At 40.3% G+C, this 13,825-nt stretch overlaps 1 protein-coding gene across 1 annotated transcript in view; it reads right to left on the bottom strand.

The window, feature by feature from the left end:
- brinp3a.2 (bone morphogenetic protein/retinoic acid inducible neural-specific 3a, tandem duplicate 2) overlaps positions 1 to 13,382 on the bottom strand; it is a 47,302-nt gene extending 33,920 nt beyond the window's left edge. Inside the window, exon 1 of the mRNA XM_071486339.1 lies at positions 12,645 to 13,382. The gene's annotated coding sequence lies outside the window, so the exon portion shown is untranslated. The remainder of the gene's footprint in view (positions 1 to 12,644) is intronic.
- Positions 13,383 to 13,825: the final 443 nt, after the last annotated feature.

Here is a 13,825-nt window from a genome sequence, read left to right as displayed (position 1 = left end):
CACATCTCTCTGTGATAAACGATTCGATATGCATCTAGATACACAGGTTACGATTCGATTCAAAAACGATATCCTTTTATTACAGACTGTGTGTGTTCGATACGAATCGATTCCATACAGTGTAAGAACGATACGATTTGATTCTATGGTTAATATTTGTCGTAGATATTTTATATAATAAAGAAGCCAAGTCTATGAAAGTGACAGTACAATAGTTTCTTTTTAAATATGTAAAAGACTGTCAATGGCAAAAAAAAAAAAAAAACGGAACAACAAAATCACAATGTATTTATTTTTAGACATGGACCAAAAAAAAAGTCTGGCTGAATCATTGGTTGGGAACTCCAGAGTTAAAAGTAGCACAGAATAGTAACAACAAACTTTGTTCGAGCTTCCCTTCCTTCTTATAAAACCCAAAAACAGCCCACACCTTGGATTTTTGTTTCCCCGATGCGTTGAAAATCTTGCTCGGTGCATTATCACCTTCGGTCAGGCTGACGCTTTCGTTCTCCACCTCCTCCATTTTCCATGTCGTCCCTTGTTTATCACTCATGCTAATACCAGCCAGGCAGCTACAGCGTTTCGCGGGCAGCCTCAGCTCTCGCATTGTTTTAGAGACCTGGTGCGTGTGTAATGCCGCCAACCGATTCAAAGTCTCGCGATACCCGATTCATGACTCTATAACCGATTCATCTAGGAATTCATTGATAATCCGTATCGATTGAGGAGGCTGCTACCGATGCAGCCGTATCTCTCACTTGTTGAACCAGATATCCAGTCGCATCGGTTTATCGTTCACAACCCTACTGGATTCTAATGCTCAGTTTTTATTATTGTTTTTTTTTTTAAAGCACCCCATCTTTAAAATTATTTTTAAAAATTCTAATTTTTTTAATAAAACATGAGCCTGTTTGGAAAAGCCCATGTTAAGTTTCCAGTCAGGTTTCAAGTCAAGTCCCAAATCCTCAATTCAAGTCTTGAACCAATTGGATTTGGGACGTTTCATAATATCTGAATGTTTTTCTTTCAAACTTGTTTAAGGTTTTTACATGGTCTAAAAGTTTGAATTTAGTCCAGAGCAGTCAACATACCTTAAAATTATTAAAACCTACAAAGAACATAGCTATTCCCACATTCATTTGACCACAAGTATATAATGTTTAGAGCTGGGAAAGCCTGACAATCCGTTGTTCCTGTATCAAGACAGAAATGTACATACATCAAGAAAAGTTTGTCTTGCTAATTTTTGCGATGATAAAGCACAGAAACAACGGAAAGGATTTAGATGAGATGGGGGACAGGCACAGTAAATTTGGGAAACAGGACTCTTCAGAGACAGCTGGGGGACAGAGAGCTTTATGAGAATGAAACGATGCAATGAAACCTGATGAAGTGGATTAAAAAATAATTTCTACTCGTAGTACCACACTGCTTTACCATTCGCTTTTTATTTGGTTGGTGTTGATTCCAGTTGTAAAAAAAAAAATCAAATTTAAAAATTATCCTTTTAAGTATGAGTATGAGACTTGATCAGAAGGACAATAATTATAATTGCACAATGTATTATGTTACATCCCAACTGTCAGCACCAACTGGGCCAGACTGTGACAGGCTCAGTCCAACTTGGTCCAATCAGTCACGATGCCAAATCATAATCAACACTATAATCGCGATGTGTGTCCTTCCCTTAATGTCTGGCTCAGTCTGCAGTTTTAATATTTACACATTACACTTGATCTCATGTATAGCATGAATTTGGATGCAGGCTTAAATGTGGTACTACACAGCACAGCACTGCGACAAATGGTGAAATAGGGACAGGAATAAAGTTACCCAACAGTGAAACGGCGCAAACTCTCCGGAATTCTGTTTTAACTTCTTTTGTTGTTGATGCAGTTAAACTGTGAACGAGTCCTTTAGCAATTTCTGCTCTTATTCCAGCAGTGTTGAATAGTTTATTGGCACTGAGACAGAGAGATCTCTGTCTTCCCAGCTTTGCTGTTATCTTTTCCCATGCTCTCTGTTCGAGCTCGAGCGCTGCACTTTTCTTTCTCACTCACTATTGCTCCAGCAGAGTCCCACTTTGTGTGTGTTTCGACAGAACGGGACTCCTGAGTTGCGGCTGAGTTTTGACTTACTATCATATAGTAGCAAATTTGAGAATAGGTTTCTGTGTGATAATGCATGACAATGTGTCTATGCTGCAGTAAAACTGGCCTCAGACCAGCTTTGCATGTTTTGTTGCTGAATCCAAAAGTACTCTTAGCCTAACAGACTAAATATTATAGTTTAAACCCAGGTGCTCTGCCTTACATGGTGCATGTAGTGTATAGAGTGACCTTGCTCAGAGGGGAGTGTGTGGCATGTTAATATCAAAATAGAGCATAGAGGTCAAATTAAAAGACTCTTTAATCCTATCATCCAACAGGCAGCTATCCAAAAAGCTGATGCAGGAGAACACTGGCTTCTCTCTCTGTTGCTCACTTTGCCTTCCTCTCACACTCTGTTGTCTTTTTTCTTTTGTCTCTCCTTCCTCAAACAACCCACTCTCCTCCTCCTCTGCATTCACAAATACCTCTAAAAACCCACTTTTGACTCACATCCTCTATGTTTTTTTAGCACACTTGCTGTGACAGTCCTGTCTGCAAACATTCATTGTTTTCAGACAGGTCTGCACCAGCCTTATAATCACATTATCACCCAAACAAAGCAATCCACTAAGCCTTTGTTATCAGCTGCCTGGGTGATATCAGATACGTGCCATTCACTTTACCAGGGCGTTATGTCACATTTCCAACCTTATGCAAACACCGCTTTTCATAAAACAATGATAAAAAACACTCCTCCTTCAGGCAGGAAGCCCTCGCATAATCTAGAAAGAACAAATCAAATGTTGAGTGATACAACAGGAAGGAATTTTCAATTCAAGCAGTGGGCAAGCACCAGGGCTCCAGTGGATCCACTCAAATATGATTTTGTACAACGTGGGCCAGCGATAACCTGAGGCTGTTTGGAACCTATGTATAAAATGAAAGCGGTGTTTGTTCCTGTGAGGTCCTCTCAATGGAATTGTGAGGAGAGTGCAAATGATGAATATAATGCAGACTTGGTTCCTTGAATAGGCAAATGCCAAGGCCAATATCAGTGAAAGGACAGATGGGTCATCATATAAGCAGCTCCAGCCCATTACCAATTTCCCATGTTGATTTTTAGCTATCAAGTGAGTGTTGGTCTGTGGAATCTAATGCAAAAATTATTGTAAACATTGCCAGATATATTCTCTGAGCACCAAGGTAATCATAATTTTAAGTTCAATTAAAAATCTTATGAGCTTCCATAAGCATTTTTCCTGCTTTTGAAACAACCTGGTATGGGACCTTCAAGGTTAGAAAGAGCTCTCTGGTGGAATTGACAGTCAGCGTGTGCCCCTGTGCACAATCACTTCAGCCTTGTCACATGACGCACAATTTTTCTTTCATATATTTCGGAAACATTTGTGCTGGAAACATGACGTTTCTCCGAGTAGATAGAAATCACAGGGATTGCAATTTATCTTTGAAACGACACCTATGACAAGGTCCTGTTTATTTCTGCAGGGAAGAAAATATCCATTTGGGAGTCTTTTTTTTTTTGTTTGTTTGTTTTTTTTTTGTTCTGCCAGTTCGATGGAGAGAGGGGATGTTAAACAAATGGGCAGTCCAGTGAAGCACAGCCAACAGTGGATCAAAATTTACAACACTTTTACGCCCACTGCCTGTCATAATGACAGGCTTTATTCAGTAAGCACCACTGAATATCAAGCACTTCAGCAGCAAAAAATACTTAACGAGTTGCCTGTGATGACTCCCATTGTATACAAGGTTTCCTATCTTGTCATTACTTGACCAAAAAGCTCAGCAGATCAATGGGTGAACAAAGAGTGCTGTGTTTGCCTTCTGGTTTTTTCTCATGCTACTCACTTTTTAACTGACTTTACTGTATATTCGCCAAATAATGTTAAAATGAAAGTGAGTTTTGAACATTTTCAGCAAATACAAACTATCAGCAAAGACAACACCACAGAACTAAATAAACAAGATAAGTGTCGGACTCACAGGAGTTGCATCTTGATAGTTTATTTCATTTTGGATGCGATTCTCAGAGCCTAACAAATCAAGGTGTTTTTTTACCAACTGAGTGCAGCAGCCTCTACTCTCACATCTTTATTTTTCCTCTCTCTTTTTATTTTTTTTTCATTAGCAAAGAGCAAGGTTGAAGACATTCAGGTAGGCATTTTCACCAAGCTAGAATGCTGATGTCAGATGATTCTGCAAAACCATGGATTACATTCAGTGCCAATGTCTTTTAATATTCAATACGAGTGTTTCAAAAATCTCTCCATCACATCTGTGCGTGGCAGCTACAGCATGGTTCAGGTAAGAAAAGTAAGGAAAGACTGTGCCTGTGACAAATGAACTATGGTTAAGCTCACGTATCTTAAGGTAAAGAAAAAAAAAAAAGAGATGGTTCTAGTTTCTGATATCCAGCACAAATGCCTGATAGGTTACACACCCATCCACCACTTCAGACTCCATAACCTTACTTTCTACTCTGCTACATTAGAGAAGGTTCAGACTCAAACTTCATTGATTTACTCACCAAGAGCCGTCTCCAGTGAAAGAAAGCAACCCTCTTGTTGCGCTTCTATTTCTATCATCTGTTTCTTCTACTGAAGATAGCATGCTATCCCGGCGTGGTCGTACAATCTTGACACTTTCTGATACCGAGTCACTGTAGCGTCCAGTCTGCGCTGAACAACTATCACTGCTCGGAGGGCATATTATTACCTCATCTTGTGAACACAACAATGACTGCAGCTCTTGTCAAGACTGGTGAGTAAACAGCTGTTAATGCTAACACTGGCTATGTAGCAATAACAAAACTTACAAATAGCTCTTATTTGCGACATTTGTTACTTAAATTGTTGCAAGCCCAAGATAAATATATCCATTTAATCATATGAATGTAGTTTGACTGAAATTCCGTGGACTATGTTAGCTGGCATTGTGCTTGAGACTAATCTCAATTAGAACAGGTCACACAGCACTCCCCACAATATGTTCATTCAGGGAGTCAGAGCAAACATAACTTCTGTTTGAAAAGATAAAGGGAGTCATATTGGAGGTCCACCACTCAAACAAAAAGGAAAACATGCTCATAACCTACTCTTTCTTAAAATGGTCTTCCCTGAGGCAAAATGTTTAAAAAAAGTCAATGAAATGATGAAACAGTGAGTGAAAGGTATTTTTCATTACAAGCACTACTGGTAGTTACATTAGGGTATTTGCACAGTGTGGGCCTGGTGTAGCCTTTATTAAAGAGAACATCAAAAACAATCTCATTCATTGGTCTTCCCTGCCAATCTACATTTTTCATGAATGGGCTCATTTTGTCTGTACAGAATTTTGGAGCGAGTCTTTCAGACATGTACTGCAGCACTTTCTGTAACTTTGCGTAACAGCCAGAAATGCATGTTTCCTCCAGAGGTAGAAGCCCACTGAAGGCAGTGTTGGATCTCGACTCTCACCCTTGTCTTTTGGAGGATACAGTAAGCCTGATGAGATGTGGGAACTCCCAAGCCTAATCTTTTCTGAGAATTTCAGCAGCCGTTTTCATTGGAGACGAGGACAAAACAGAGCATCCGGCCCCTAAACATCTGTTCGCTTATTGTAGAATGCCAAAGCTGTAGCTGTCACCTACCTGAGCTTTGTGCTTGTGTATGTGTGTGTGTGTGTGTAGATGCATGTTTGTGTGTATGGTTTCTTGCAGTGTGTGTCCGCATCCGGGATTGGAACAGTCACCAGAGCAGATCCTCTTTGCTGGCACTGAGTGTATGCAAATTGAAATGAGTCTCTTTTTGTGATATCTCAGACTTTGAACACATTTGAAGGAAAACTATGGAAGAAAAAAGAGATGGCAGGGAGGGGCACGCTTTGCAGGGGGGAGGATTTGATTAAAACATTTCATTAGAATTTCTTCAACAGGATCCACTTTGTAACTTGTCTGCGAGCCAACCCCAAAACCATCCTCAAAGTACGGAAACAGGAACTGATAAACTTTACATCTTCCCCTCCGTGCTGACTAATGAGGTTTTTGGCCCTAATTAACCCAGTTATCTTGCCTCCTACAACTGTCAACAATACCTCTCATACTAGCGCCAGGGGTAAAACACAGCCTTTGTGAAATTATAATATGACTGCCAGTTGCACTCATCCGGCTGTCTTGCAAACAAATACAAAGGATGAGCTCCCATGGTGTCCTGGGAAGAAGACATCAAAGACAAAAAAATGTCAGTATGTAAGCGCTCATGAAAACATGCATGTAGAGATCCACAAACATGCATATATAAACGTCCGGAATGAAGACTCAGAGATAATACATGAACAGCAGCACTCGGTTACTGCTGGGCCGGTCAAATGAAGGTGTAGAGTTCAGGGTGAGGGTATGTTTTTCTGAACAAACTGCTGTGTAGGTGTTGTTCTGTGGATTCCTGAATTCACTTTTGAGCCTCCTGGAGATGTTGTGGATATAATTTAGTGATGGAAGGTTCACGAACAAAAACTTGCCTCTCCCTACTATCTCCCAAGACATATTTCCTTAAAAAAAATCCAGCACTTTGGTCTGCAAGTCCAAATTCAGATTAAAGAAGTGAAGACTATAAACCATAATTTTATGCACATTAAATCAGTTTTTTTTTAATAACTCCTGGTTTTATCACTGTAAAGTTGGACTTCAAGTGCGATGTTTTGCATTTTAGTTGCAATATTCTTTATCTTTTATAATCCTCTTTGTATGTAAATGAGTTTTAGGGAAGTTAAACAAAAAAAAAATAAACAACTTATTTACATTTGTTATTTACATAGTCTGCTGCTACAATCCTGCAGACTACTGTATAAGGAGGTATATTTAGAAATATCTGAAGATAGAGACAACACAACTGCAGCTTTATTAACTGTTGTATTTTGTTTAATTTGGCTTTACTTCCCCACTAGTGTATGTGTATAAAACACAGGAATGAGACAGGAGAGCAGTGTTCAATTCCCATGTGAATATAGTTTGTGTTGTTTCATCTGTCTATGACCTTTAGATCCACATTGTTATTATTGTAACCATGACAACAAAGATTGTTAAATGTTAAGGAAATGTTTATTTTAACCCAAATCGCCATCTTTTCCCAAACCTAACCAAGCTGTGACCATTTATTATCATAACCACGCCAATGAAGGTCCAGTATGCCTGCCAACATATGGGCATTATTTCAGGAGAGGCTGTTATTGATCATAACAGGGGCTTGAAAAAAAGGACTTATATGGTTGTTCAGGTTGGAGGAAATGAAAAGTCATCAAATATAAAACTATGTTGAGCATCTTTTTAGAGCTGTTTCTAGGCTCTCCAGGAGCCCACACAAGACATTAGGGTACAAGCAATGGTTCTGGGTTATGTGCTAAAGGATCCGTTTGCAATGATATGGTTGCTACTGTTGGACAGAAATCCAACCAGTCCAAAATTACTCTGTTCTCCATACGAGATCAGCAGCTGATCAACAGGGGAGCCAGATAGCAGATAAACCAATAAGCCAGCCAGTTTTATTGCAACAAATACACCGTGGGAGTTTACAGTGCTACAGTGTATTGTTGTATTTAAAGGAGCACAAGCACACATCAAATCAGAATCAGTGTCTTTGTAAAATCCAATTTAATCTTTCTACCACTGTTACAAAAGAAGACAGACGCTTATTAAGGTGGAGGAACTCCAAAGCAGACATCTTCTAGGCCAGCACGGAAACGGATCATGCCAACAAATCCTTCAGCCAAATTTTTATCTTGCTATTGTGAGGCGAAGGCAGCAATAAACTGATAAAAAACACAGCAAACCGTGCTCTTTTATTACGCTGACAATTCATTATGGATACCAATAACCCCGGTCACCTCACGCACTGCCATCAAAAATTCACATCATTATGCAAAGATGAAAAAAAATTATCCAAAAAAAAAAAAAAAAAAAAAAAAAAAAGATGCCCCTCGTTAAAATCAATTCACAACAAACCTTGATTTTTGAGTGTTGATTATAAATATAATTATGTTAGTACAGGCAGGAAGTGTGTGTGTGTGTGTGTGTGTGTGTGTGTGTGTGTGTGTGTGTGTGTGTGTGTGTGTGTGTGTGTGTGTGTATGTATATATATAATTGTCACACTATTATATTGTCATTGGTGGCCTGGGACAGAAATAGTACATTAATTATTTAGGCAGATTCAATCAATTACTCTGGTGGTGGTCTCTATCATTGTCTGTTTGTATGTGTTTATACATTTCAGGTTTCAGCAACTCAAAACTGAGTGTGCAAGTGTGCAAGGGTCCTTCTGCAAGGCTGATGTAAATCATTTTAAGCTACATAAAAAGGCAAAGCTGAAAGCAAACAGGGGAAAAGTCACCTTAATGATTGCTTCCCAGACTGTAAACTTCTCACTTGCACGTTTTATATGGCCACGTATCACCAAGTGGCCGAGAAAATACTGAGAGTTGAGCTTCTATAAATCACAGTAAAACACAAATAGACCTCCTCTGCTGGTGGCCTTGTACAAACAGCGGCAAAGGTTGCTCTTAAATTAAATGGACTGTTTCCTTTCTCACTCCCTCGCTCTGGCCTTTTATTTATTTTGTTTGTGCGGTCGACATCTTGAATGCCGTGAATGGAACACATTAGATGTTACATTTTCAACCTAAACATCACTTCCTTTCACTATATTAGTGACAGGCTAGAGGATAAAGAAAGTATGAAGCATATTCAAATGGTAGTTTTCATGTCAAGCTATTTGAAGGTCAACTTTTTGTACTGCAGGATAAAATACCATGGTCTTGTACACCAACTTCAAACTGGTTGTAACTTCTGATGTCTTGATGAGTACTGAAAACCTTATTCATCAAATGAAGCTATCTAAATATGATCTGAGGTCATATTCACAACTTTATAAATTAGAATTTTCTGCAAGAGCAGAGTTCAGGAGTTGCAAAGAATGTTGATGTTTTAAAAAATGCTCAAACCTTGGATTTTTAAAATTACTTCATTTAGTTTTCCATTCCTGTCTTGTTTATTAGCATATCCCTAAAATGTAGAAAACACGAAATGATTAGCCATATTCTGAAAGAGAACAAGGAAGTCACCTGTTTGTATAATCGGTCACATAGCAGTGGTGTTTTCACCATGTTTGCTTGATGGCAAAAATACAACCTTACAACCAGGCTGGGTGTAGCTGTGGGCAGGGGTGGGCTCCTAAAAAGTTAAGACAAAAAAAATGGAAGAATAGAAAAGGCACTGGTGTGTTAACTTCTGATTGGATAGGCAGCATACAGCCCGCCCCCAATGTCACCCACTGCCCACCCACTCTTCTTTTTGTGTTCGGGCACAGGCCGCTAAAGTAGACCCGTCCACTGTGTCTGTTGGAGGGGGAGTGGAAGGACAAAATTCTCCTGGTTTTAGCATCATAAGGTGTTAAATAAACACTGCAAAAATATAAATAAGTGCTGTTTGGTGTTGAATAAACTCTACAGGGACTTATCGATCTGTGTTTGACTCTCTGGCGTATTGTGTAGGGCCTCTGCTTAGCGTGATGGAGGTTACAGGTAGGAGGTCCACGATGGACGATGTGACAGAAAGCTGAGACGATCACTCAGTTGAGGAAATCATATTTTCTGCATTAATGATAGAAAATGTTCCCGCAAATTTTCTTTTAACCCTTTCCAGGAGTTAAAACTAACTAAAAACTAATCCCTTGTAGTGTAAAATTCAATTCCTTGAATTCCTTTCGATAACAAGTTTCACTCTTTAGTGTAACTTGTCATCACTTAAAACTACAGTATGTTTTATTTAACACTTATGGAGCTGATAATCAAAACACTAAGAAGATTTTAGGTAAAGATGACTACAACTTTATCGATTACGATAAATGTCTTACTTCTGTTTAACAAATCCATAGCATGTTCAAAACTTTATGCATTCGTATTTAAAACAAACTTAACATAGATACTGTAGATCTATAGAAAGAAATTAATATATGACTGATATACTGCTCGTAGACCTTCAGGCTAGTCTGCTTCTTTAACCTCTGGGCTACCTACTGCTCATTTTGACCACCCTAATGTAACAGTCATAAACCAACCCTGCTGCTGATATTAGGAATAAGTTATCTGAGGTACGTTTGCATGGCAAGTTGTTCTGGACACGCTGAGACGTGGTCTGGCGCCTGCCTGTTTCAGTAAGAAATCTGCACTTGATTTGCAAAACAAATGTGAAAATGAGTATGTTATTATTTCTGGCTGACTGCAAATTTGCTCTAAGAGCAGCTTGGTGTCTGTCCGTTTCTATGTGTGCCTTTACAGAATATGTTCACACTCAACATTTAATTACCAGTTGCCTCAGAGAGAGATTTTCGGTTTCATGCCCCAGTCGTTCTTAATCTGAAAGATTCTGTTTTAACGCTGTATTCAGTCACAAATCCCTCAATGAGACATTTTTTCCTCTTTTTTTTTTTTTTAATGATTGTCTCCATTTTTGCTTTTGTTCTCATCCTCTCATCTCTCCCACTTTTCCCCCACTCTCCCTCCAGCCGCGCTTCTCCATCATTTTACATTGAAGTCAAACTCCCCGGTTTGCTCATTATCATAAAATAATGGGCTGTGGATATTGAGCAGAACCTGGCAAAACTTGACCCTGAAATACCACCAAAAACTGCACAGTCAATCTTCTTCTCTTTATCCTCCTTCCTTTCTTTCTTGCTTTCCCTTCTCGTCTCACTTCAGACTTGATTTTACCTCACTCCTCCAACTCCCACTCCCCAGCAAACAGCAGTCATGATCTAATATACTGCAGTGGCATTTCACACAGCAAGGGCCCTCATTCTCATTCATTAAGTCGAACACTTGTTAGCAACCCCCCCCCCCCCCCCCCCCATACCCCACAAAACTATGTGATGGAAAGCCATTTTGCATGGTACTGAAACTGTATTTACTCCACAGAGTCTTTTCATTCCCTTGTGGCGTGTTTACAGTGGCTGTGGGAGGAGGGTTGCAGGGATCCTTTCATTTCCTCCCTCGTCTATTCCCAGCCTTCACACCTACAGATGATGCCTCATCCAGTCTCATGAGCCACTCAACACTAAACTGTAAGAACATGACGCCCTCTCAGACATGTAATTCCTCCTGTTGGCATTAGAGGCCTATAGATGGCTCCCTGCTCCATCACAGTTGCCATGTTTAAAAAAAAAAAAAAAAGTTTTTCAAGCTCAAATTTGCCTCCTCTCAAGTATTCGTCCATCACAAGGCAGCTGGTCCCATCATCCACGCACATCAGGAAACACACACAGAAAATTAGACACATATAAACATCTAAGCCTGGCCAGACATCCCAACAGTGAGAAATTGTAGAATCTGGAATCTGTGTCGAGCTGTTAACTTCTAATCTTTTTGCGGGGCAGGGGACCACTACCGGGAGAGAAATCTCTCTTTTCATGGGAGGAGACAGTGTGCCTTTCAGGCCTAGACACGGTTGGGTTCACCAGTCTCCCAGGATAGATGAGGACACTGCTGAACAGTGGCCCTGTTGTGGCCCTATAAACAGTCTGAGGCTTTGGCACTTCTGCCTAACACTGGCAAGTGGCAATGAGAATTACAGCAGTGATTCACTGTTTTTTTTCACCATGAAGCTTGGCTACAAAACTATCTTCCTGCCACTGGAGTGTTTTTTTTTTTTTTTTTTTACTCTAAGATACTGGTTTAATATGAAGTCAAAATTAAAATACCACTAATAGCACCTTTGCCAGTCTGCCCCTAGGCCAGTATGATTGCATTTAAAATGTTATTTGTTTTCTTCCAGGGCATTTGGCTCATTATCAGAGCCTCCACTGAGGATCCTATCAGGCTGCCCTGACTCATGTGCCTTCTTTGAGGGTGATGCTTAAGGGTGAAATGTATAATTATGAAATCAGTGGGACTTTTTTCCCTTTTTTTCCCATTTTTCTTTTTTTTTTCTCTCTCTCTTCTCAGGCTGAGAGCGAGCTGGGTTTTCTGCCTCGCTGGTGCTTGGCAGACCGTGTATACTGTGCACACATCAATGTCAGAGATCTGATCCTCTACAGGCGAGAATTCCAATACACCCTAAGGAATATAGATTAGAGATGTTTGTTGGAAAGGCAGATAAAGGCGGTGGGTAAGAGGGGGTGGAGAGGTGGGGAGGAAGCAAACAGTGAGAAAGGGAAAGAGATGAGTATGATTGTACTCATGTATTTACTGACAAGGCATGAAAAGCAATATTGTGTATGCTTTCCTGAAAGCAGCATATATATATATATATATATATATATATATATGCGCATGTGCATGTGCGTGTGTGCCTATTTGTGTTTCCGTGGGAGTTTGTGGTTGCACTGTGATCATGCCTCAGGTAACATTTCACACATGTCACAGCACAGCAGATTTTACAATCCTATCCAGGTCAAGCACAAAACAGAAAACATCCACAGGTAGGTTGTTCAGATGTTGAGGAAGTCTACTTCACATTCACACATCCTCTAAGAGGGGGAAACGAATAATTGCATCATTACAAGAACTCACCGTGGTTTGGAACTGCAGGTAAAGTTTAACTCAGTCTTTCCCATTCTCCTGCTGAATCTCGGTGGCTCTCAACTGCCGGAATTGTAGATGAACTCATTTCACAGTTTGTAAGGGTTCAACAGTAACTCCACGGGAAAAAAACAACACTCAAATAAAAAGGAAAAAAAAAAAAGAAAAAGAAAAAAAAATACTCAGGGATCCGAAAAAAGAGGTGAAAGTGCTGTGTGAGGAAGGCTGCTCCGGACAAAATCCGTCGCACGGTTCTACACCAGTGAGAAACTTTGAGAGAGCAAGCCGCGGCGCGCTGGGGGTGAAATCTGTGTTATCCCAGTGTAATTCAGCGTTCCTAGAAGCAGAGGCTTTGACCTTTTCTGGGGATAATGACTTTACAAAATGAAATCATCCAGCAGGAGATGTAGTCAAGAGGAGAGACGAGTAGAGGAGGAGGAGGAGGGAGGAGGAGGAGAGAGACTCAAGGAGCGCAAAGGGGCTGTCGATTAGACGATTAAAAAAAGACGCGTTTGCGCATTTGTTTCAGCCAGGAGCCAGTGCGGGGGTCCAGCGTCGGACAGATGCGACGGAATGCGGCTACCGGGACGCGGACACCCGCTCCACGGAAGACGGTTAAATATCCCGTTATGAATTCCACCCTACAGCGCCGTGTTTTTTTTTTTTTTTTCTCCCTTACTTGACCCGCCTACTCCGCATCGCTGTGTGGAGGAGCGCAGGAACGGTGGAGCCCAGATCCTGTAGAAACTGTAGGCAGGCGCCCAGCTTGCAGATAACAGGCATGGGCGCTTCAGCTCTCCCCTGTGCCCCCTCTCTCACTTAGTCACATGTTTAAGACACAAGTAGCCCTCTGTAATAGCTGCCAAAGGACGGTAGGCTAAGGTAGGCGACGTGGCGAGAATGATAACAAGCGTTTTGTTAACAGCCTCCCTCTCTCCTTCTCGTTTTAAATTAAAAAAAAAAAAAAAAAAAAAAAAAGTGAAGGGAAATGACACTCCTGTCGTTAACTTTACGCCCTAATATAGTTCTTTTAATCAGTTATTTATAAAGACATTGGCAGTGGAAGTAATTGAAAATTCCCCATCACTGCTTGGCTGGTCCACTCCAAAAAAAAAAAAAAAAAAAAAAAAAGCACCTCAAGAGAGGACGTCAGCATTTAAGTCCTTATCTGT

The sequence above is a fragment of the Trachinotus anak genome, unplaced genomic scaffold (genome assembly GCF_046630095.1).
Source record: "Trachinotus anak isolate AG129_WGS33_773 ecotype Australia unplaced genomic scaffold, CSIRO_AGI_Tana_v1 ptg000010l, whole genome shotgun sequence".
Lineage (NCBI taxonomy): Eukaryota > Metazoa > Chordata > Actinopteri > Carangiformes > Carangidae > Trachinotus > Trachinotus anak.
The sequence above is the reverse complement of the archived record's forward strand: the minus strand, read 5'-3'. Positions and strand labels throughout refer to the sequence as shown.